Here is a 27,354-nt window from a genome sequence, read left to right on the forward strand (position 1 = left end):
AATAAAGGAATGCAGTAACATCTACAAAAGTGACAGGGCTGGGAATGCAGGAGCTGGAGGGAGGGAGGGAATAAGAAACTTAGTTTGCCTGATGGCTCACTTCTCCAAATAGTGTAGTCCTGTTCAGAAGATGTCTAATGACCACAAGTGTATCCAGTGAATATTCCAGAGAAGGGCAACAAGGTTGTGTAAGAGGCTAGAGCACAATTCTTATGAGGAGCAGCTGAGGGAGCTGGGGTTCTTTAGCCTGAAGAAAAGAAGGCTCAGGGGGGGCCTTGTTACTCTCTACAGCTCCCTGAAAGGAGGGTGTAGCCAGGTGGGGGTCAGCCTCTTCTCTCAGGTGACCAACAACAGGATGAGAGGAAATAGCCTCAAGTTGCACTGAAGAAGGTTTAGATTGGATATTAATAAATTTTCTCACTAGAAGGACTGTAAAGCATTGGTACAGAGAGCCCAGCAAAGTGATGATTGTCATCTGGAAGTGTTCACAAAACATGTACATACTGAACTTGAGGACCTGGTGTAAAGGTGAACATGTTGGTTGTATGTGGTTGACAGCTGGACTTGATGATCCAGAAGGGCTTTTTTCAACCTTAATAATTCCATGATTCCATCATTCCCATTCTCTTGCTTAGTCATGTCCTTTCAACTGGAGAGCACCACATAACACATTTGTGGCCTTCTCCTAAACTCAGAAAGAGAAGTTAAGTTTAAAGGGTTTCTTCCTATTTACTCTTGTATGAGCTACATTCACATAAAAAAACCCCAAACAAACAAACAAACAAACAAACACGTTTTTACTCACTCATATGTAAAAGCAATATTTCTTCATATATGAAAAGCAACATTTTACAGATGTTTTTCATACCCAGATTTATAGGAGTAGTGGCCATGTCTTCATTTCTGTCCCCACTGCTGTGGTGGACCTGGCACTAGGTTGCATCTCCCTTGCACAGGCAGCAAGGGACCAACACTCTTACCAGGCTCTCTGCCCTACCTCTCATGCAGAAATCCTCAACAAAAGTTTAACTTAGAAAAAAAAAAAGGCTGCAAATTTCATGGTGAAAAGTGCAGTCATATGGTAATTAAGTGCTACTATTACTTAGGAAAATACCATTTGAGAAGTCAATGATGACCTTGTAGACAAGGAATAGAAAAAGGATCAAATGTTCCGAGCATGAAATGCAAACTCATGCACTAGAGCACTAATAACAAGGTTTTTCAATAAAGTCCTGGTCAATTGCAGTGATGATGAGCTATAAGCGCACTGGTCATGGGATGACTGAGAGTTGTTGTGTCCATTCAGTTGTGAAAAAAAAAAAAATGCAGGAGATAAGGTGGGTAAAGTGTCATAAACAGACACAGCTACATATGACTACTAGTCTGTAAAATAAATTCTCTTTGTATTATTGTTTGTTGTTCTGATCACTTATGTACAAAGGAATTAAACAGAAACACAAAAATCTAAACTATTAGGAGAGATTTGAGTCTGCTGAGGATGGGGAAAAAAACCCATACCTAACCCATGAAACTAGAAACTAGAGGTGCGGAAGGGTACGCATTCTGTATTTTAGAAATGTCCAATTGTTTCGAAGAGAAGACAGGTCAAGCATAAAGTAAACAGTTTTGTATTTGCCATAACTCTGGGTCTGAGATGCATTTATACAGTTTTTGGTTCCCTGTGGCAACAGAAAAGAAAAATAAGGAATTCTCTCCTAGTAATGTTCTTTTATTCTACCTCTCTCCTGCCTACCTAGCTGACATTTTCCAGTGCAAAGACTGTTTCCAGAAGGATTGATATTTGCTCTTTTGCACCACAAATTGATCTTGGCCAGAGATAGTGTACGGTTATTCTGAAGTGTGCTAGGAACTTCTCAGACTTTGAGCAAGATTTCAAGACAAGAAGGAATCTTTTCTCATTAGCAGTGGTTTGGACTTTTGGGATTTCTTCAGCTTTCTTTGAAGCACAATGCTTCACCTACTTTCTGCCTTACATGGGAATTCTATCTAATAGTCTCTTGGTTATTCTGTGGACCTAGCAAAATACTCTTTTCTCATTTTCTTCACCATTCACTCTGGCCTATTTTGGTGTTGATCTCTTATAGGGGTGTTTTTTGTTTGTTTTTCCTGATGACCTAAATGATGTATTATGGAAAGCCTTTACATACAGGAAACAAACAAGATGTATGCACTTTGAGCATTTCAGAAAGGTGGCTGCAGACCCCTGGCCTCAATGCCTATGTGATTACAGCTGTCCAAAAGAATTCATAAGGCACATCCAGCACTATATTTCCATGGCCTTCACCTGGTTGCACCCTAGAAAAGTGAAGTCAATGCAAAACTTGACATAGTTGCTTGAAAAAAGCTTCCCATGTGAAATATAGCCTAAATTTAAATTAGATTCATGTTCTTTGTGATCTAAATACAAATTCTTCATGATTTTTATTACTTAGTAGTAATATCCATGCTGGTTTTTGTTTATTTGTTACCTCTGATGCTGAGATTTTTTTAGTGTGGAAAATAGCTGCACAGTATTCAAATCAGTTCCTGTTCATGAACTCATCCCATTGATGAGTATAGCTTGACATTTACAGGGTCTAGATGTCCACCACTCTTCATTATGCTTTCAGCATTGACATCAGAGTATTCTCTTCTTTATGTGGACCTCGTTGGCAGATGTTTGTATCTGTGTCTTATGATCACATAAACTCTACTATTCCCTCAGTGTCAGTCTCTGGGTTTCATAAAATGTTCCTTTCATTGAAGCCTGGCTGATGTCAATATGCTAGGGAAATTTGTCGGAAGCATGTATAATGAATTCAAAGCCTGAGCTCAGAAAGGTTTAGACCTGGGAAATTTATGCAGGAAAACTGTTCTGCCCAGAGACTGAAACTTCTGAAACCTTGGTTTATTAAAGTGTCTTTTGCCTCTTTACATTATTAATGTTTTTCACATGAAGGGGCTGTGAAATGAAAATGCAATGGAAGTGACTTTGCAAATTGTTCTATTCTGTCCCCCTGTTCACATCTTAGTACCTGGTTTGGAAACAGAAATTGTTGTCTCTGAAATCTGAGGCAGCCATTTCCTACTTACCTGTTGCATGATAGAAGCACATTTGATAATAGCTACATAAATAGTATGGTCATATCCAAGATGCAGTAGTCTTAACCACAACATCGTGACTCATTGATATAATGTTTCATTTGGATGAGATGAATGCAGTTTCTGAAAAAAACTAAGAATGATATCATCATTAATGAAAGATGTAGTTACACATTTCATCATAAGTGCACATCTGTATTTAGAGCCCTATGTTCCATCACGTTATGTTTTGGATTCACTTTCATAGTAATAAAAAGCGAAATATATCACTATGGCTACCTCCAAGCTGAGCCTAAAAGTGATACAGCTCAGTTTTGCTAGTAGAGTTTGAGCTCTCCCCTAAGTGTTGAAAGAATTAACATGGGATGATTCATAACTGTGAAAAAACATCATCAAAAAACACAGATGAGTTATATAAGGAAAAAAATTGTTATATTGGGGATTATTTCTTTGGCACAAACTATTGGTTTTCAATAGTCCTAAATTTTTCAAAGCACCAAAGACAGGAAATTTATAAATGCCTAACATCTATTTTACCTAACAAATATATGGATTTTTTATACTGGAAAGCATATTTGGAGATTTCTGAAAAGGGACTTCTTATGATTCTAGTTTGCCCACAGTGCCAGAAATTATAGTGGAATATTCTTATTCACCTTTCTGTACCTCTGCTTAGAGAAGAATTGAAAAGGCACGTAAAACAATGGAACATCCCAAATGACGTTTTTTTTTTCAATGTGCAATTCTCATTTAATCAGAAATTGAATGGGCTCTATTAGTAGTATTCATTTCATCCCTTTTTACACCATCATGTAGATGTTATTTTGAAACATTTCTGATTTCAGGTGAAGCAGAATTAGTTGTTCCATATTAGGAACACCTCCCAAAAGTTGCACCCTCCTAAACCATTAAAGATATTTTTTTAAAGGTAAAGTATTGGGCTAAAACTATGCATGTTGATCCCAAGATCATATCATAGGTGCCACAGTATGACCTCTGAAACTTTGGTTAGTAATGGGACAGGACACATTCTAAACACTAGTGTAATAACTTATTTTGCCATTTGCATTGTCTTTTCAGAGGCTATCAAGGATTTATCTTCAAAAGTTTTTCCATAAGAATTGTGACATTATTTGTTCTATAACTTAATACATAGTCTATGTTTTTAAGATTGCTCTGTGCCGGAAGTAAAAGTAATTTACATATAACAAAATGGCTACTCCTTATTTTTCTTAATAATCCTCTTCATAATATGTATAGAAAATTATTGGCATGGAGTCTAGAAGTACAATGTCAGGTGAAGAAATTTTTTATTGCTATCTTATTTATTATACTGATTTCTCCTGAATGACAGGAAAAAAATTGTACAAACTGAGGCATGCTGATTTTTTTATGCAGCACAAAAGGAAGAGTTTAATTTTGACTAGTAACAATGCCACCAGAAAACAAGCAAAACATTAACAAACAATGACTTTTTCAAGCATACCAGAGTGGGAAAAAGTCTGGTTTTGACTCTGTTTGCAAATGCAAAGAGTAATGAAAAATACTGTAGCTTTCAGTATGACTCATTCCAATGCTTCTTATTTATAGCATTATTGTTCTAGCCTTAAACTCATTCTGTTATATATTAAACTGATTTATTCCATTTACAAGAGCCTGCTATGTTCACAGAAACTAATCACAAAAAAGCAACCGTAAGCCCATTCCAATATGAGTTTCCTAGACCTATTAATTTGCTGACTAGGTTTGGAAGATTTCCTAATTACTACTTAGTGTTTTGCAATAGTCATTAAAACCTCCTACTACATATTTAGAGTGCATGACTGGACAAGATACAAAATGAATGTGTATATATATTTTTTCAACTTAACTTTCTGTATGACAGTTCATGTCTGCCAACCTTTTTTTTTAGCTTTACAATGATTTTAGCTTCCTTTGGTCTCTCTTTGTACTAAGCATGCACTTATAATGATATCTATAATTGATCTTGTTTGGTTGTTTTATTGATATTTCAGAATATTATTCATTAGTATTATTAAGCTATATTTGCCAACTTGCAGAGATCCAGAGCTGTTTTTTTAAATTATTTTTGTTAGCATATATATGTGTGAGCCAAATACTCACTTGGCCAATTTGGGATATGCCAGAGAAGCAAGAATAAAACAGAACTAAAAGCAAAACTAAAACTAACATAATTCATCTGCAACAAAATTAATCTCAGACTCAGACACAGACTAATTTTTGTCAATGTGCTATCTTATTTCGTCTTAAAGAACTAGAGTGGATTTATTTTTGTTACAGTAATATTTTGGAAGATCTAATAACAATGCCTTTAATTTTAGCTTTTATATTTTTCAGATGCTGTACTGCATTAGTGTATAACTCTGAACTCCGTATAGAGTGTTAGTAAGCTGTCTAAGCTCTTTGCTCAGACAAAAAATTCCTAAGAACCAAGATCACCATCACAGCCTCGGGCCCCAAGAATAATAAACAAAAATGAATTGCAGAGGTACAAACTATGGGGATATGATTTCATTACCTGAAGCTTTAATTGGACAATTGGCCTCTGATATACAAATAGACCAAATTTTAATCTACCTGAAAAACTTATGACCACTGTCCATCTTGGGTGTAGGAGAAGGGGAAGGTTACAGAGAAAGGTTATTTGGTTGGATTTATTTGAACTCAGATCTGAAGTGTTATAATGGTTCTCCTCTTCCCATTTAGAGAGTAGTACTGTAACTCGGTTGAGTATTAAAATACACTGGTGGTTTTACAACCTATGTATGAATACACATCAATTCCAGCATAAACTGGAGCACTAAAAGTCTGAAAATTTCACTAAAGATCAAAGACACATCCTGGATATCAAAGCAGTTGCATTCTTATGAGGAACTGCCTTCTCTTATGCAGCTCCATACAAGTGGATCCCAATACATCATTGTTTAACCCAAATGTAGCTCTCCTGCTTTCCAGCTTTTCTGGATACTACCTTATCCATGGAGGTCAGGAAAGGGATATTTACAGGTATCTATATGACAATACTCCACCACATGAATGAAGCAGTTTCACTGCTTTAAAATTTAATATCATGAGTGAATACTGTTATGCTAATCTCCACAAGTTGTGCTTCTAGACATAAATTTTGAATAAATATTCAAGCAAGCATGAGAAAGAAATTAGTATTTTTCCTAAGACATGTACACACACTTCCCTTTTAATTCAGCAAGAGCACCATGAGTGCTACAGAATACAGGAGCACCTTTAAGCATTTAACACATGTAACCACATGTATGCACAGATACAATCAAGTTTACTTGAACTTAGCTTTGAAATTTCCACAGCTTCGTAAGCGCTGTGATGGTTACAGTTCAAGAGAGGGGAAAGCAGTAAAAAAATCCTACTTAGTGAGCTTCTAAGGCCTAATCCAGAGGTTTACAAGAATGTTTCCTAGTAGAAGGTAGAACTTAGGGCTTGATCATTTTGTGGAAACATAGGAAAGTGGGTCTTGTGAAAGTTTTGGTAGTGGCTCTGAGATGAAGAAAATTTGATCAAATTTTGCTTGTTTTTTTAACATATGTTGCTTTTTTATCCTAAAATACAAAGACCATTTAGCATTTAAACCATTGAGAAAATCTTCAGCTGTTGACAAAAAGATAAAGAAAAAGAAAGAGAAAAAAGAAAAAAAAAAGAAAGAAAGATAAAAAAATAGAAACTAAAAAATCATTATTGCTATTGAAAAAAAGTATGAGACATTTTACATGGATTATTTGTATTATTAAGGAAAACATTTACGCATTTTCAGTGAGAAACCATAAAGCAAGAATGAAACTTGGTAATGAAAACGCATTTGCGTAGTTCTAATACAGTTGTACATTTCTTCATAGAGAAATACTGTTCATGATGATATAGACAGAGGCATTTGAAGTCCATCTAAATGTCATAAAAAACATTTGAAAAGAGATTTTTTATGATAGCTGACAAAAGCCTTTACTCTGCTTTCAGATTTGTAATGCATTTTGGTTCTTTTTTTGCTTCATAAAAAGTTCAGTTACTCCCCAGTAAGAATTGATACAGGTGCTGGGTTTCTCTTCAGTTTTTAGCCAACCTTCAGTATTCAAGACATAACAAGAATGGACCACCTCCTCAAGTATTATGGGTGGCAATTTAATCTCCATCCTCAATCCACCATGAACCCAGAAGCAAAGGTTGCCAATTATCTTGAACTGTACCAAACTATGAATAATTATCTTAGAGAGATTATCTTTTCAGTGATTCCACTTTTATTTCACAAACTACAGTTTTTATTGAATCAGCTGCTTTGACATACTTGATTCTTAACTAGGGAGGAACTAATCTGATGGATGGACCACCTGGTGGACAAGCAATCTGCTGAGTGGTGGCACTCAAAGTGTTGCAGCCAATGGCTCAATGTCCAGATTCAGACCAGTGAGAAGCAGTGTTCCTCAGGGATTGGTATTGGGTTGTCTTTGTTAGCAACAGAGACAGTGGGACTCAGCCCACACACTTTAGCAAGTCTGCCAGTGACACAAACTCTGTGCCACAGTCAACCCTGTAGGGAAAGAAAGGATGCTTGGGAGGTTCACAGGACAGTGTAACCCTCATGAGATCCAACAAGTGCAGGGACCTACATCTGGATCTGGGCAATTCCAAAATAGATAAAGAGCAACTCTGCCAAAAAGGAGTTGTGGGTGTTGGTGGGTGAGTAGTTTCAGCATGACCCAGCAATGTATGCTAGCAGCCCAGAAAAGCATTTGTATCCTGGGCTGCAGCACAAGAATTTTGACTAGCAGGGTAAGAGAGGGGACTTTCCCCCTCTACGTCACTTTCAAGAGAACCTACCTGGAGTGCTGCATCCAGCTCTAGGGCCCCCCATATAGGAGGAGAGAGGACATGGACCAAGAGGGACACAGACTTGCTGGAATGAGTCCAGAGGAGGGCCATGAAAATGATCGCTGGGCTGAAACACTTTTCCTCTTGAAGACAGGCTGAGAGAGCCCAGCAACAAGAAAAGGCTCCAGGGAGACCTTCTAGTGCTCTGCAGTACCTAAAGAGGGCTTAAAAGGAAGATGGAGAGGGATTTTTATGAGGGCATGCAGTAACAGGACAAGGCATGATGGCATTGAACTGAAAGATGGTAGGGGGATTGGAACTAGGTAATCTTCTAGGTCTATTCCAACCCAAACAATTTTGTGATCTTATGATTCTCTGAAAACAGAAAAAACCCTACACAAAGGTGAAAAATACCAGTACTTGATTGAAACAAATAGTTCAACTGTACTGCAGAATCTTTTGAAGAAAGCAGAGAGCTAGACCATGTTCTTGTAAATCGCAGTGACAGAAAAGAGTGCGAAAGGGACAAAATATTCTGCTTTTAGTCCTAATCAGTTTTGTATTTCAGTTTTGTATACTTGGAGTAAGGCAATCTCATTTCTTGGACATGTTTTACTTACTATCTAGCTAGTGCAGCAGTAAACCAACAGTCCTTACTATTGTAAATAATTTTAGAGTAATATATACATGACAAACCTTTTTCAAAAGGTTTTGCAGTAGATGCAAGGCAATGTTATGAGTTTCCAACTGTTGCCTGTGGTTTTATGAATTTTAAATTTTTAAGGATGAAAAATATTTTAAAATTTCTTCTCTGTGTAGACAATGGTCCTTAGTGAAGGAATTCACCTCTTCTTGTTAAGCTGATTATACTCACCCCCCCAAACATATTTATACTTCATAAATGTATTGCTTAATTTTATGCCTCTTAGTTTTTGAGGTAAAGAATTGTAAGTTCACCTTGAAAAATTTAATATATTTGTGCTCAAGTGTCCTCAGGCAAATATCTGCCACCCTGTTAAATGAATCTATGCTAGCCACTACAGTATGGAAAAAAGCGTTATCAAATAAATATTTCAAATATTGGAGTAGTGTATCTTGCTCTTTCAACTGTGGAACAGTACTTCTTTTTAGGATACCAGATGAAAATGTTATAAATAAAGCCTCATTTTATGGGAATTTCTTGCAATGGTTCCATTTTCAGAAAGTGAGCAGAGCCTGTCTCTAATCACATGTATCCAGAAGCATGACTTCAGTAAAACCCATAGAAACAAGAGCAATGGATCTTGTACCATAATAGCACAAAGCAAGATCAAAGTTACATCAAGTTAATTGAAATAGCAAGACTTAATTGTAAAAGTCAGCGGCAAATCACCTTATTTTTATCAGAGATTTTCAAAACAAACACCTGAATCCATTTCTTGGCCACTCAAGGCCAAGCCTTTTCTCTAGGCTTAGATATAATCTTCTTTTTACAGAGGCACAAGACATTGTCCTCTGACAGACATAACTGTACCTCAGTTTACATGTTATTCAACAGACACTGAACCAGTGTAAATAATATGATCGTATCTAAAACAACTTTGTCTACTTAAATTCATACAAGAAAATAATTAATGAAGTGTTCAGTTTTACTAAATTTTTTTTAAGGAGTAGCATTGCTCAGTGAATGATTTCTTTTTTTTTCTTTTAACAATTTCTTCTCCATTAGAGACTGTTAAGCTGCTGAAACTGGATCGGTAGCGTAAAAGACTCAGTAACAGTAAATGAAGTGCTGTAAGCTTACATCAGACTAATTAGTCTGAGGGATAAAATACAGGGAAAAACTTTTCAGGTTGCTTTGTGAAAGGCAGTTTGCTTAATTAAGCCAACCACTAATTGTTAAATATTTTTCAGGCATTAATAGAGCTGTGCTGACAGTAATTAAATTTTGATTTTAGTGGTATTTGCAAGGATTAAGTCACAATCTGCTGAGGTGCTGAGGTTAGTTAATATTCACTTCACTGCCACAGCTGTCCTCCATTACATTACAAAGGACAGGAAAAGAGACAGAAGAATAGGGTGAAGTAATGAGAAAGCTATTCATTCATTTGAACTGGTTCCACACTATACAGCGTTGTACAAATGGATCTGATCTGCATGGCACACAACTAGGCATTAAATCCGATTAAATTTGATACAATAAAAACCAGACTAAGCTCTAAATGTATTTTTATTTTTATACATAAGCACTATGTACTGTATCAAAAAATATAACCATTTGATTATTATATGTTTCAATTAAAGTGATATTTCTTATTAGCTCCACAGGAGTCCTCCAGGAGTGTAAAATTTCTGCTAAACTCATATTTCTTCTAGGTGCACCTGAATAAATCTTTCAAATTTCTGGATTATGACATTTTGTTCCTGGTAAAATATTTACTGGAAAGATCAGTGTTTTGCTTCCTTGTTCATGAAGGTTACTTGAGGGTGTCATACATTCATAGCAGATAAACAGCACTTGAGTCATAGCTACAACAGGGAGAAGTTAGTCTTGGTAGTTTTTCTACACCAACAGTGTTTCACTCACCATGATGCCCTTCTGTAAAGGTAATGCTGTCCTGGGTTTGGATTCAAACTGCATCATGTTACTAAGAAATGCCAGTCAGAAGTTAGGCAGACTCATAGGAAATTGTTCCTCTCCATCTCATGGAAAGCCTTGTATGCTCTTCACTGTATTTAATCCTTCCTCCTCACACAGCCTCAGAACCATCAGTCACTATCGGTGCTCTCATCCTCACCCTAAACTTGCCAGTATGAGCCTATAGGAGTAAGATCTGATCACTTGCCCCCTAAGAGTGTGCCAGACAGGCCCTAATTCTCTGTTTGGACTCTGACTAATCTCCCTTCCTTCTTTGTGGATGTGGGAAGTTGTCCTGCAGAGATGTTGCACCACTGGGATATGGAATAGTTGTAAGGATGGACTGATTTCCTTCTGGAAGGTTGATGCTATACCTGATACCATAAGGCCTTTATACTGGCTTTAAAGCCAGTGTATGGCCATGCATCAGCCACTCCACGAGAGCAAAGGAACCCTCTGGATAACAAAATATTTGTCACCTTTATCTTTTTTTTCTTTTTTTCCCCCTCATTTTTTTCCTGGATGTTGTTTCACTAGTATTCTACTTCACCTAATTGTATTTTCCAACACTGTCTTTTTAAAAGTTGCACCTTGCCTGCTTACTTCTTGGCATTTACTCATCAATCTGTTTCAGACCAAGCACCTGGCTGAACCCATAAAACTTAAATATGTAAAAGCATGTTCCTCCTTACCACAATGTCTACCATAATTTTTGTTATTTCAATTCAAGGTTTCAAGGGAGGTAGTTTTTTTTATCTTAGAGAGGACATTATCCCAGAAAAATGTAAACTGAGTAATTTCCAAAAATTCCTACAAGCTGTTTCAGCAATCTACTTCCACATGTAGTTTCTGAATCAGATCACAATGAGGGATGGGGTTTCTTTGTTATTTCCTATAGTCCTAACAAGACATTTTCTCACAAAATCAGTAATATTTCCATGCTTTCAAAAGAAATAGAAAGCTAAAGAATGCCTCGCTCAAACAAATGGTTCTTCTAATTATAGTAAGAAGTATGGAACATTTCCAAAAAATCTTGAGACAGGAATGGATTTATGTTTAGTTATATTACATTTCAAAATTTTCTCAAGTACAAAAGTCTGTCTTTAAAGAGGATCTTTTCAATAGCTATGTAACAAGTCATATTGAAGAAAAATTAACATTAGAGAATATAATTCGTATCAGAACTATATAACATAGGTAAATGAACAATAAAAATGATAAACTGGGCAATAGAAAAGATTACAGAAATAATGCTTTCACATACTGGGCATTCATTAAATTGACTTTCCAGGGTAATTACTTTAACATTTCTACCTCTGATTCAGCACAAGTTTTTGGATCATTAAAACAGATAGTAAATATTACAGGGTTTCGGAACTACTACTGCTGCTGACTTCTTCCTGGAAATTCAGAACTGTGTTAAAGCCTTTGCTGAAGGCAAACTGTTCTATAAGTATAAATTTTCTGGACTGAATACTGAATTCACCAATAATATTTTTCTTTTTCAAACACTGCTCTTTCTTTGAAAACTAATAAATCCACATTTTTTTGTGAACTGAAATAACTTTAAATACTAAAATTAGTAATGAATTGACATTGATTCATACTTATACTGTCATTTATGTGTATCATGATAAGATCTAAAGGAAGGATGCATTAAAACCTGTTATTCTAAAGACATCTAGGATTTTTAGCAATTCTGCTGTGGGTAGAGTTGGCATTTGATATTAGATCTATTGGTAATAATTTTTGCTAAAACTTTTCTCTGCAGAATGTTGAAGTTCCTAGCAGTTCCCCTATTGCTATGGTTCCAGCTTCTTTAATGCTTGTGCAACTTTCTTGACTAGTGCAACTTAAACTGAGAGTCATGTGCCTTAAGGACTTTGGAGATTTACAGATTCAAACTGAGTTTCTGGAAGAATTGTTTTAATTTTAGTATCTGGCAGTCTGAAACAGGAGAATTCATACAGTCTTAAAATTGTATATTTTTATTTCTCACATAGGTTTATATATAAGTATATATAAACCCTATACTCCTCCTGAGCTTAGGTAACTTTTCTTCTGACCAGACCTAAGGAATAACACATACCACACCAAGGCATGCCTTATGGGGAGTTTTCAGTTGGATTTATGTGTCTAGCAAGCAGGATATTCAGGAAAAATTTCACTAAGGACCTGAAATTTAGAATTATTCTCTATAAACAAATTAAACAATGCACAGTGAACTTTCATTAAATAACATTTTTTGGACTTCTTAAAATAAGGATACAGACACTGGTCTGGCAGTATAATTTTTCCTCCCAAAAAGTTATATTTAACACTGTACTTCTTAGTATGAGGTGCCGTTGCTTTGTAAGGTGACAAGTATAGGCCAAGACATCAGAGCCCAAAAATGCAAGGCAGATTTCAATAGCTCTGTTCTGGATAACAGAATGGATGTCTGACTGTTCAAACTACTAATCTGATCTTTAAAACTGAACAGAGATACACTGGTAGGTAAAAATTGCTTACTAAGGCTCTGATCCATGAATGTGTTAAATGCATGTTTTGAAATAGGAGATCTCAGATGATATACAAAGGATAGTAAGAAGGCCTAAAGCTGAGCAGATATTTAGCTTTTTACAGCTTAAGACTTCAAGAACTGGTTGTACCACCAAAGAGCATATTTATATGGATAACAGAACTAAAGCTTATCAGTACCACGAAATGTATAATTCTCTTCTCACAACTGTGTTACATTCTTACATAATTCTTCACCCAGTCCCTTAGATTAGTAGATTAGTATAATCTAAGTATAATTCTACTCAGATCCCTGATCATAAAGAAGAAGCTGAAGATATTAATATATGTCTGTAGGGTCAAGTAACCCCTTTTTCTTCACTTTAATTAGCAAATTATTCTTTTCTTTATTTACTTTTAGAATTGCTTTATTTTTTTCTCATCCTAATTTCATTATATCAAATATATATCCTATTGAAACTAAATTTTCCAGTATGTCACAACACTTTTAACATTTTTATCCATAGGCTAATCTTTTCCTCTTTTATTTAACCAGCTATTTAATTCTGAGTCTCTAGATGGATACACTCCACATTTTACTCCATCTGAAAATATGTTTTCAGATTAACTTGTGTGATTAATGTAGGATAAAGTTGTGGTTTACTACAACTTTATATAAAGCATTCAAGATAGGATATTTTAAGAAGTTATAAGTCCTCAGTAAAAACTATCTGTGAAAACTAAGACAGATCACATAAATACAGTAAGTGAATAAATACAAGAATGCTTTGAGCACCAAAGGCAAGGAAATACAGCAGGCTGATACCACTTAGTATGTGACAGGGCCTTTTAATGTTGTCTGAAAATAGAGCATAAGATGCCTCCCTGCTATTCTGTGTTCAATTGTGTTTCCAGGGATATTTCTATCATTGGCAGTGCAAGGTCCAGCACTTGCCTAGTCCCTTTTTACTACATAAAACATTCTTGCTCATCACATACCCCTGCAAAAAAAGCACAGCTATGTACTGTGTTGAAAATTATGTGACAAGAGGATGTAGAGGACATGGAAGGGGGAATACCGCTTTCATTGGTAACAGCTTAGGGAAATGCCAATAAGATTACAGGCTTAGTCTAGGTTTAAAAAGAAAGGAAAAAAAAAAAAAAAAAAAAAAAAAGCTTAAAAGTGAGCGATTAATTTTCATTATGTCTCTTCTATTATTATCACTTCAGTTGTTTTTTTTGTGACATATAGCATTTATAGTGTAGTCTGCAAAGGAATATTCCATTTCATAATGCAACAGTCATAGCACAAAAGTAATTTAATTCCAAAGTCTCCATATACAAAGTAATGGCAGCTATATATATTCAGATCATGGACATTTGCAAGACTAGAGTATAGGGAAGCAGCCCTTTGTCAGAAGTCCTGTTTTTCAATGTAGAATGGTCTCTGCTCACTCAGCTGAAAAATTGCTACACCAGTCACCAAACCTTCGACTCTGAACAAAGAAAATATGTGAAACCAGATTTTACACAAAACTTTCACTACCTTAATACCATCATTTCAGCTTGCTCTAAGTCACAGGGAACTATTTGAGAGAGTAACATATTGCTGTATCCCTTCTTTTTGATGTGGGGGTCTATTTTACTTTCAGCTATTTTCACCTTTCCTCACATTCTTTTGTTAGGTGTGACTAGGAAAAATATATCAACCTGCTTCCACTTTGGTAGCTGCCAAAATACAGTTTGGGCTTCAAGATTAATCTGAAAAAATAATTTTTCCTAAATCAAAACCTAATCCTCAAGTTGTCACAAGAAAATTGGATGTAATTATGCTATGTTTTATAACAGATTACATGTAAAAAAGAAAAAAAAGAAATTATTTGTAGTGTTTACTTATGTCTATAAAATGCATGCATGTATTCTTATAACAAACATTACCCCTGGCTGTTTTAATATGCAGTGTAAGTGGTTTATTTGACCCAAAACCAACACGAAGAGGAGAATGCATACCAGAACAATGACTTTCATCTCATGCCTGTATGGATGATTAATTAAATAGTCAACAATTTAAAATAAAGCAGTATTTGCTGTATTTTGATCAAGAGTGTAGAATTCAGAGTTCCAATCTCAGGTGTCCAAGCAATGTGTAGGTCCCTGATGAGGCTGCTTTCCTAATAAGAATTCTATAAAAACCACAGGAGAGACGTGTTTCTAAGGTGTCACAGTGAGATCTGCTGTGACCAACTTGAGCTCCCAAATTCCTCAACTGAAGAGGACCGATTGCTTATCAGGGAGTTTCCAATATGCCCAGCATTTTTTCCATGAGTAGAGAGGGATTTAGGGACTCTCTTTAAGGGCACTGAATGGATTCCATAAGTCTTACATGGTATCAGATTCTCTGCATGTTTTCTTAGCACAGTTTGAAATAGGAAATAATTCCTATAATAATTCCTATAATAATTCCTATAATAATTCCTAGCGCAGTTGAAATAATTTTATGCTTTTCTCCTAGAAAGAGAAAATTTGAAAAAGCTGAGATATTGCTATCAACAGAAAAACTGGTTACATCCCACCCCTTTTACTCTCTCAGATCTAAGCAGCCATCTCACTTTTGTTTACTTTTTGTGACTCATTTGTCATGCTGAACCAACTCCAGACTTTAGGCCACAAATGTAGTGTTCTCTAACAGAGCTTTAGATGAGCAAAGTAGCAAGTATGTGAATCACTGAAGAGCAGAGTCTGCAATTATTATAAGAGCAACACTGGAATGTAATTAGATTTTCCATATTTAAACCTTAAAAGCTGCTATTAATTGTGGTGCTCCAGCAACAACCATCTAATGAAAGAGGAGAAAACTGCCAAGCACAATCATGGTTTCCACAAAGAAAGCAAAGTATAAGAATAGTCAAATTTACATCTGTATAAATGATTCTCAACTACAACACTACTGCATTGCTCTGAAGCCCATTGCCACCAAAACATGGCCATTTACCCTATTTTAAATATCAATTAAGAATCTCAGAAAATTATATACTGGAGCATAACACACATTTTCTTCTTTAAAATACTGTAAAGTGAGAAAAATATGATGACAGGCTACTGAATGTGTTTGGTTCAGCATGCTCTTTCTCTCCAAAGTGTAGCATGAGTAATGCAAGGTTACTGCAATAAGTACACATTTCTTATTGGATATCAGAGAAAATACGTGTGTAAAATCCATGTAATTTGATAGCACATATATCACCATTGCCCTAGACAGTACTGAGTCATAAGGATCATAAGGCTACATATTTAGCACAGTAAAAGAATATTTCTCATCTTTTCTCTCAGAAAATTCTCTGGAAATGAGTGGGGGATGGGAGAGAAAGCTTATAAATCAAGTATTAAAACAACAGGAAAACCACGGAGTTGCTGCAGAGACGAGGTATATGCTTTCCTTTTATTTTATGACATTTTATTTTAAGTACCCCTCTACCCCCAACATTTTTAGTAACAGCGTTAAATTACAGTAGCACTCTTAGGGAAATACATGTGAGATTCATATGAATACCAAGTACATTCATTATGATCAGTGCTGAATTCCAAATGAGAATAGCTCCACTTATTTTTTTCTTCTCTGTGTTAATCTTCAAGGCAAGTCAACACATTTCAAACAGCCCAGCCTGATTTTAATTTGGAAAACAGTCTTAAATATACCACTGCCAAGTCAGATTGAATCAAAGCTGTGAGGAATGAAGGAAACGAGGACGGGGGAGGCAGGGCTGCCACAGCAAGGAGATACTGTGCGAGAAAGAGAGGTGAAAATGAAAGCTAACATCAGCTCCCCCGGGGTCTGCTGTAATCAGCAGGCAAATGGTCTATACTCATGGCATATATTCATTCTGCAGCAACGGGCTGCCAACAAGAGCCTTCCTGTGTCTGTTTGGAAATAAAGTACTAGTCTTCCTCTATTCAAATGCTTTGAAACCAAAAGGAACTGCTGAAAAGCACTGCTTTGGGCATTTGACATGCTTTTTAATCTAGTTAGGCAGTGTAAAACGAACAAATTAGGAATCTACTACAAAAAGTCTCAGTCTTAGCTGCTAAAATACAAGGTTTAAAAACTGGAGGTTTTGTCTTTTTCCCCCCCTCCTCCTCTCAATTGTTTGAAAGAAAGTACCTTGCCATTTTTTCTACTGGCAAATGGATACTTTTTCTGTTTCTGAATCGTCATTTTTCAGCTGCCTGTCTGTGCATGAAAAGGACACTAATATCACACATAATAAATATATTTACATATTCACCATCTAGATGTGTTTTTCATTTGTGTAGCTCCTGTCTTTAGACATGTTCTTTGGATTTTGAAATTTAAAAATTTCCTTTCAAAACCTTTAAAGGTTTTAAAGGAATTTTCACATTCCCAGGAGGATTCTAATGTTAATAAATTAACTTCCTCTTTTTGTACAACAAAATACCTTTGAGTCACTGAAATGCCCATAAACATTGCTAGCAGACTCTGGAGCAGCACAGATGTTCTTTTTTTTTTTAATGTACATATTTTTCAAATGTACTCTTACCCTGACATATCGTGTATTGGACACTAATGAGTTCCTCTGTGGAGTGAAGTTATCTAGCATTCTTTGAAGTATCTTATGTGTGCATACATAAAATCAGAAACCCTTTGAAACCAATTCTCAAATTCTCATTTGAAAGTGAGAAAATTAGATACACTGTTAACATAGAGTTAAAAGCAGACATCATAAATGGTCATCAAGACTCATAATGAAATGAGATAACTTTTTTAATTCAATGTTCAGATGGATTCATTGATAGAATAGCAAACCATTTCTGAGATCACTAATATTCAAATGTATAATTGCAGGATAGCAGCTAGTTATCCATTACATTCAGCTGTTCTGCCATGATCCCAAGTCTAATTATCAGTCTGCCTGAGAAAATATATTTTCCCCTCTCTTCTGTGACAGCAAAATCAAATTTCAGCCACAGTTTACATTATAATACCTTATCATAAATCAATCCACAGTTTAAGATGAGTGATTTTAGTCACAGGTAGCTACTGATGGAAAATTTTTGATGTGCAACTGTTCCCTGATATTCCAGACCTGGGGGAAGAGAATGCGCAAGTGTGGAAGTTCATCACTATCTCCTGGTCTGGCTGTGATAAAGAAACATACAGAAAAGAGGCTGGTTTTTGCCTGTGAGTATCCCTCTTCTAGGCTGCCTTAAAATCTCTTAAGAATGTTGTCACAAAGGGGCAAGAGCTTTGCAAAAATGTTCCAAGCAAAGGGTCAGTGGACCAAGTGAATAAAAACTGTGTGAATTTAATGAATGAGCATCCTGCTTGTTCTTTTGGATGATCAAGCCTGTGCTCACACATACAAACATCAGAAAAGGACTTGTTCAAGATGCATTTTTTTAATGTGGTGCATATGTATGAACAGAGCAGAGGAACAGCAGAGCATGGATTGTAGATCAAAAGAAATTTTTGCTTTCTTATTTTTTAATGAATGCTATTCTTTCAGTAGATAGTGGCTTGGTGGTTTCAGAGATTGGGTTTTCTGCTTAGGGACAGGAAAGACAGAAAGGACACAGCAGAAGCAGAAGCTTTCTTTGCCAAAGTTTACTGCCCCAGATGAAGAAGAATTGTGTTTACAGCTGCCATGGCAGGCAGCCCCTGAAGTCAGTGTTTATTTGCCTTGTCCAGCTCTAGAGTAGGGTACTAATTGCTGAGGTAGAATATAGCTTCTAAGGTCTTCTCTTTCCTCTGTACATTAGAAAGTTGAGAGACAGAGCGAGAGGGAGAGAGAGAGAAAACAAAAGAGAGAGAAGAGAGGAAAGAGAGCAAGAGAGAAAGAGAGAGAGAAAATAGATACATAGAGTGGCTGTGTTAATATCACTAGCTGCAGACAGACCTGGAAGATACTACACCAGGCATTTACAACAAACTGTTACTATCAGGAGTAAATAATAGCTGATTTTTTTCTCTTCTTATGATTAATTGCCTCTATTTTTTGGTGTCTCTGAGAGACCCAAACATGCTGCAATAGAAGATAGGTTATAGAGCAGAGATGGCACATTCTGTATCTATGGGTTTCCTTCAAACAGTGGCACCTTTTTGAAATAAACATGCAATGGATTTTTGTGTGGATGTCCTGTGAAAGTCTCACTGTTAAGACTTTTTTGGTCCTTTGTGTTTTACTCTTCAACTTATTTTGCAAATCTGAGATGCAATATTTGCTTTATTAGTTATGTCAAAAAAGTAAGCAAATGTTTTATTTTCTAGGAATAACACAAATCAGACATAAGAACTGTTATCAGAGAATGATGATGATGACTTCCAAATCATTAGTAAATAGTTAATACATTGATGTTCAGGATTATGTTGATTATCTACTTCACCCTTCCATGATCAGGTCACAACATTGTGACAATGACCAGAAGCAGGTCAAATCAGTCTGCAATTTGTTCAGTAGCACATCCAAAATGCTAGAAGTTCATATTGGGAAGTGTGCAATACAGTCTGAGGGAAAGGCATCAGAAGGTCATGTTCACTTTATTTGAAGGAGGTTGTTCCAGTTTGAGAAAGAAAATTGATTTTCTCAAGCTTACCTAGAACTTTCCTCAGGTTACAGAGCACCTCACCCTAGCCTTTCCTTCCTTGTACCTTTGCTTGCTGGAGATGTCAGCCAGGCATCTTGAATGCCTTCACTGATGATTTGAATAACTTCTTATTTGCACCATGTTAGTACAGTCTGAATGGAGGTGTTACTGTGGGAGAGAGCATGAGCGGCCATGGCCACCACTGCACTCTTGGACTCCTGTCTTTTTACAGTTCACTTAAATGGAGAAATACTGATGCCTTTAAATCCCAGTAGAGAAGGTCCGCTATCAAAATTACACCATTCTACATTATACGTAATCTAAATGGTAAATCACAGTAAAGAGCTATCACTACAAGAAGGATCGTTGAGAGAAACACCCAGTGAATTAAAAACTGCAGATGACTTTTGGCTACAGCTTCTTCCTTGTAAATTGCTCCATCTTGCTTCATTTATTCTGATCACATCTTTATAGCAGTAGAGAACAAAGTAATAACAGGCCTGTCAGTAGTGCAGAAGATGTTGACGTTTTAAAGGTAAACATTGAGGCTTTTCATCCAGGAAATGCAACAGTTACTATACAGATACTGATATAATTCCTGGAGATAGTGATGAGTGATATGTGATGTCATTCATGAACCATGAGGGTAGACCCAGCTGTCTTCAAACACTTGTTCTGGAAATATTGTCTACTTAAATGTCAGGGATGGTATAGAATAGCCTTCAAATTTCAGGACAATACATTTGTGATTGGGTCCTTATAAGGCATGCTTTGAATGCTGCTGAAACAGTTGCTCAAGCAATTGTTTGTCAGCCAAGGCTGGTTGCAATCATTATACTCTCACCAAGGCCATGAATTCCTCCAATCTCCTCTGAAACAGGTCCTGCGAAACACCATGCGGGTGGGACAGCTCTTCTGCCAGGCGAAGGCGGGTCAATTGTTAAGAGTCTGCAAGGTCATTTTTCTAACTGTGTATGTCCAGGATCACCACTAGACAGGGTTTGAGCTTCACAGTGGTTAAAGGCAGGATCCAGGGAACTATGTCCACACATGGTGTAACTTTTACGGATAGGCTTAACAACTTCCTCTTGCAGGTTTGGCATCCAACTTGTGAGATTCCAGAACAGCTTCTGAATTACCTTTCTGTTACCTCCAGAAGCAGTCAAGTTGCAAGGAGATTTGGGGTTAAATCAGCCTCAATTTAAAAAATACAAAGCTTACTTAATTTCCATGACAAAAGAGTGACATTCAAAGAAGGTGGAATAATTCAATTCATTGGTACTTCCATTCCAGCCAAATCTCAAGGAGTAGAGGCAAAGGAAGTTGAAACAAATAGAAAGTGGATTTAACTAATGCAAGAAAGAAATATTGCATGTTATTATATTGGAAAAAGTTTCCAGTTATTTTTCATTTATATCCTTTTATATCCCTTTTTATACACCCTTTTCTCCAGTTCCAGTGAGTGTATAATCATATCCCTTTCCTCCAGCTTTGTATGAGGTAGACACAACTCTATATGAAAAACAAGACAAAGTAAATTATGAGCAGTTGAAGCTGTAAATTTCAGGATTTTGTGAAACATCTGGCAGGTTGTTTCATCTTTTCTCCGAAAATTGGATTTTTGCCCTTTATGGATATTTGAATTCTTGGATTCTTTTATTCTCCATTAAACTTCATTTGACTCTGCATAAATGTGTTAGTCTGTGCTATTTTTACCAAAGTAAAAGATCTTTGAACCAAAGATCTGGACAGATCTAGCTGTTTTCAACATGAACATAAGTTAATAATTTAAAGAAGAATACTTGAACACAGTGTTTACTCAGTCATGGAGTGTTTTGTTAGCCTTTGACACCAATGTTTAGCATGGAGAATTTAATGAGAGCTTCCAAAGGAAGAACTGTCCACTTGTAAATGTCTTTGGTTTTAATACATAAGGATATAGATGCACAAGAACTTAAATAGCAAATAGTATTTAAATCATTAACCACAACATGTTTAAGTTAGTGGTTTCTTTTTTATGTTGATATTAACTATTACATAATATTTTCTATGTTTCTGTGGCTGCTTTCCAAATGTTTGTGTTAAGAAAAATAAACCTCTCTGATTCACAAACATTAAATGCTTACACTGTTCTTTTATAGAAATTCTCCAATTTATATTTTTTCTATTACTGTGAAATTTTTGATGAATGAACAACAGACCCAAAAGCCTGTAGAAAAAAACAATTTTGCATACACATTTCTGTTTTGTTTTGTTTTGTTTTTTTCCTTATAAAACCATACTACTACTGATTATAACAATTAAAAGGAAATATTGTTATATATTCAGGACATTAAAAAGATTTTCCCTTGGGGAACCCATGGCTGGTGTCTGCAAGAGTACCTTGATATTTTGATTTATTAATAGAGAATAAAAAAGACATAAGCAACCAAAACAAGAAGGCTTGTTTTCTACAGGGAAAAATATTTTAGGTGGGTTTTTTTTTTGCTTTACATTTTTTTGCTTATTTTTTTTATTTTCTTTTGCTTTCTCTATTATTGGTGTTGGGGTTTTGTTTGTTTATTTGTTTGGGATTTTTGTTTTCTTGTTTGTTGGTTGATTGATTTTTTTTGTTTGTTTGTTGTTATTTTGTTTGGTTATTTTTCTTAGTACACTACAGAGCCAAGCTTAGAGAGCAACTCGCATCACCAAGGATTTTCAGCCTCATTTTGTGGCTCTTCCCTTCCTCCACTGTTGACACTGGTCAGTGCATCAAATGTTTGGTTTCTGAACAGCCAAAATTGAACTGTGTGCAGTCATGAGGATCTATAGAAGGCAAAATTAATTCTACATGAGTCATCCTCTCCATCCATTCTCCCTGCCTTTTGGCTGCAACAGATTGATTCACTGTATGAGTAATTTTAAAATATATTTTATAAAAACCCCTATTTTTTGCAACATTTTCTATTAGTCATCCAATGAGTCCATGTACTATAAATTTTGTAACGCAGATAATTGTTTCATTTTTTAAGCAAATACACACTTCAGCATATAGTGTAGGCCCTTTGAATGGACAGTTCTTCAGAGGTTCCAGTTTTAGAAGAAGATACTTCTGTTAAAATATAAATAGTAGCATCAAACAATGTTTTTTTCTTTCATATCCAATAATTTATTAAAATTCACAATTTTAATTGTGAATCAGAGCTAAAAAAATTGTGATCAGAGCTAAGAAATTACCTTCTCTTTAGCAAAGTTAACAATCATTTGAATATTGGACTCGGACTTGGTGATGGGAGGATATCCTGTACATGATATAATTACCCACTCATGAAAAAATAGTTACATGTATGCATTTTTTGTAGAATAAGAGGCTTCAGATTGATCCTGTGCCACAGCAGTCTGCAGTTTTGCATTTCAGCCAATGCAATGGAACCCTGGAAGACCAGTCAGTCAACTCAAGCATTAAGTACTCTTAAGTCAAGACTGACAACTGATGAGCAGCAGTAGTTGATTTTGTACTATACAGAATCCTACAGGTGAAAAAATATGGTTTGAATGCCTAATATCTTAACACAAGTATTAAAAAAAAATAGGAAATTGGAGAATTAATTAGCAAACCACCAACGATGTTATTTTAAAGAAGTTTGAATAAGTTCCACCCAGGTCAGGTGAAGAAGACTAATTCATAGGGATGTGGCTTTCCTATTTCACAGACCTGAGATTTCCTTTTTGGTAAATTAGAAGGCGTTGCCAGTCAAAGCCTGCAGAAATGGGAATAAACTGAGGCAGCCTGCATTTTTAGATATACAGCTGTTATGGTCATGGGCAAACAGTTCTGGTTAAGAAAAAAGAGGATAAGGATTAAAAATCAAGCTGAACAACTGACTCCACCATGAAGATGAGGATTATATAAATATAGAGAAAATCCTTACTTGAGAAGGACCATGAATGGAAAGGCAATCTCATCGCTTAATGGATGTATTTTTGTATACAAGTAGAGTTCCATAATCAACTGAAAAGAAATTTAAGCAAATCAGAAATTACCCATCATTTTACAGAGGTTACAGTCAACATGAGCACAGAGTTTTTAACACAGCCTGTAAATAATGGAGGAATTGGAATACTACCCATGTAGTGAGGAAAACTGGAAAAGGTCATTCAATTTAAAAAAAATACAGATTTCATATTCAAACCAAGAGACAGCCTTACAGTAGATAGCAAAACCAATGCCTCCTTCAAAATTGCTTCCATTCTAGTGATTAAATAATACTATTTTGAAGTTTTTTTCCAAATCAGGATGTATTAATTTCCAGACCATCAGAACAAGAAGACAACATTCCTCTTTTCTCAGAAAGTTTCCTTAATGACAACTTGACTATACAGTCACATAAATCCTTTATTCTCTTTTTCATCCATAGTCTTCATGACAACAGTAGAGACAAAAACTTTGGAGAACAAATTATTATTCTTTTCTACACAAGAAAAATGGCTGGCACTTTTAAAGGAGCTTGAGTATTGCCCCACTCTGACTTGGAGTGATTCGTCTGTGGATCAGATATTCAATTTCTTCATCTAAGACTGAGCCAAAAGATTGTCAACTGGGCTCTGATGGTCAGCTCAGATGGCTTGTCACCTTTGCCTCAAAGGAAACTGGATCAAGCTACCAACTCATTTTAGAGAGGCACAAAACTCATCCTCAGATGGTGGGGATTCATGGTCTGCTGATGACTTCTACTTGAGTCACATCAGTGACCCAGAGTGAAAGGCTCCACAATCTCAGCAATTCATCAATCCATTCAAGACTTCAGGGAGTGTGCAGGGTGTAAACAGAGTCTTGAAAAATTTACAAAGGACTTATCAGGGGTATATTATACTTTATTCTCTCATACACCTGTAAAGTACACTACTTCAGATTGAAAAGTGAGATCTGTAGGTACAAAGGAGTAGAATGCCATTATAAGCATGAGTATTATAAGTAGATATAGATTGCAGCAAAATATTTTTAATTCTATATTTCATGAGGCAAAATATTTTTTAAAAAAGAGTGTTGCCGACCTGAAGCATTTTAAATATTAAAATCCTAACGTTTCATGTAACAATAGATTAATTCTCCAAACATAACCACATAATTAGTTCACCATAATGTGTGGACTTCTTTGATTTTAGGACTGATTTTGTCATTCATATACAGACCTCATATGTGTGTGTATTATACAGATATAACTGCGGTACCACTGGAAATATAATTATCAGGGGATTTGCCTCCCTTGAGAGTAATAGTATTATCACTCAGTTATACTTAGTGCATGTTTTTTACCATTATCATGAACTATTTATTCCTTCTTTTATTGATTGATTATAATTATTTTCTATTCTCTCTTAGAGGCTCATTCTTGCACCTCTATTATAGAAATTACTTTTTTGTTTGTTTCTTACTTTTGTAGACTCATTGTTAGCATTTGTCTAAAGTGAAATAAGCAGATATTTTTACCTCATTATATCTAACTTCAGCATTTCCTATTCTCTTCAAAAAGATTTTTTGAATTTTATTTAGGGAGCAAAGACCAATTACAAAATTTAGATTTGAAGTCTGTTATTATTTTAGTTCCTGCATTAGTTTTGGAGGGTAGGGGGTGTGGGTTGTGTTTTTTAGTTTGTTTTTAATTTATGGCATTGGACTGAATTACATGGAGGTGATTTTTTTACCAATTAGTGTCTTTCTCAAATTTGTAGATTTTTTTCTCTCTATTTAAAATGAATTCTTCAAATTTTTGCCATTAAAAATCCTTTGGGCTAGACTGCTAAGATAATTGCTACATTAATCAAAGTTGCCAGACACTGTGAAAATACAGATTTATTTGAGTTTTAGAGCAAGAAAATTAATAAATTAGTCCAAAAGAAATATAGAAAATATGGTTTTTTCTGGCCATGCAGGTCTAAAATCTTTAATTTCCAAATTTTCAACATAATCTTCAGTAGCAGACTCTAAAACATGCAACCCTTGTTTATATCTGAGGTAACAAAGAAAACAAAAAAATTCAGTCGGTATTTATACTAGGTAAACCACTGACCTCTCTACCCATTGTATAGACTACTATTAACCTTGTCTGCAGGAGGGTGGTGATTTTAAGAGTTATGACTGTTACTGACCTCTGAATGCACCAGCAGTCTCAGATCACTTACTCCCCAGTGTAACACAGGACTCAGACTTTTCTAGATGGGAAAGTGATAAGAAGACAAGGAAGATAGCAGGTCAGTCTTGAGGCAGCCTCAAGAAAATGCTGCAAAATGAATCGTGCAGGTCTGCAGTCCTTTACCCAGTATTTTTGTGTTGAAATTCATCCAGCCAAAGCTTGCTGACAAAGTGAATGAAATGATTGTGCAGTATGCTCTAAGAAGCCAGCTTAAAGGCTTTGTCCATCATCTCAGCTATAAATAAACAAGAGGATCAGGGAAATATTCTGCATACTTGTGCAATCCATAGCATTTTATACAGATCTGTCACATGTTAAATCTCATCATTCATTTCAGCTGTAAAATAAAAATCTGGGCCTTGAAATTTGTCAACAGTTTATTTTATCCTTATTATCAATTAAATCAAACTGTTATTAGTGATATTTCTTCACCTGGATATGCAGACCTATATTTACTTGTCTGTATAATGAATTAATGTTTTACACCGATGATATATCTACAATGAGGGAGCATACTCTCAAGTGAGCACAGCATGTTATGAAATTTCATACCAAATCTCTGAACAATGAGAGAAGAAAAGAAAGAAAGTTTGGCCCACAGTCGCCACAGTCAGAAATATTTCCTAAGTACTGGCAGCCCAAGTTGTACTCTGTCTTTGAGCAGGTAAGATATGTTTGGGAATCATGGGACTTAACAACCTGCATTTTGAATGGCTCTGTTTTGTTTTCTGTATTTGCATCTTTCAGGGTTTAGTCTTCCAGCTTTTGTTGGAACTTCGATAGCTAGAAACTTACTATTTATTGTAATGGATCTCATGTTTATTGTAATAGTGCTTCATGGCTCCTGGTACTGTAGTTACGAGAAGTACACTAACACTATATGACTCAGAATAGAACCACTGGAGAAGAGCAGTAACATCCCGCTCTGAACATTTTCCTTAGGATTGGAGGAATAGATATGTTTCACCTGCTTTTCCTGCCTTCTCACCATGTCGCTCACTGTCTTTGTAGGAACTGAGAAAAACTCTGACCACAGGGAGAGATGAAGAATACTCTCCTTGCTCTATAGGTTGTGCTGATCTTACTGGTCATGGAAGAGGCAGGGGAGTCATTACAGTGGCTTTAGGGAGGTCTGCACTGTAGAGTACAAAGGCTGGTGAGATAACTCATGCTTCACTTCATCTAATATGAACAAGCTGGCCTTGAAAAACGAGGCATAAACTAGACTGCACTTCTGACATGAGGATTCACACTGCTCCTGGCTAACTTAGGCAGGACAGAAGCAGTCTCTTCAAATTTAATTTCAGTAGATTCATAATAGAGAGAAACTGATAGAGAGGTAGCCATTAATAAATTTAACATTATTTCTGATTAGCGTGACTTGCTTAAGAATGAGAAATGTTAAGTAGTTTAGACCCTTTATTCAAATTGTTGCAGAAATTGTTTGACAAATTGTAGCTCATACATTTCCTATGAGAAAAATGGCTGGAATTTCAGTAGCATAGGCAA

At 35.8% G+C, this 27,354-nt stretch overlaps 1 long non-coding RNA gene across 1 annotated transcript in view; it reads left to right on the forward strand.

Annotated features, from left to right (window-relative positions):
- Positions 1–27,354, forward strand: part of LOC136373822 (uncharacterized) — a 526,441-nt gene that overhangs the window by 268,009 nt on the left and 231,078 nt on the right. The gene's annotated exons all lie outside the window — the stretch shown is intronic.

Source organism: Sylvia atricapilla, chromosome Z, assembly GCF_009819655.1.
Source record: "Sylvia atricapilla isolate bSylAtr1 chromosome Z, bSylAtr1.pri, whole genome shotgun sequence".
Classification (NCBI taxonomy): domain Eukaryota; kingdom Metazoa; phylum Chordata; class Aves; order Passeriformes; family Sylviidae; genus Sylvia; species Sylvia atricapilla.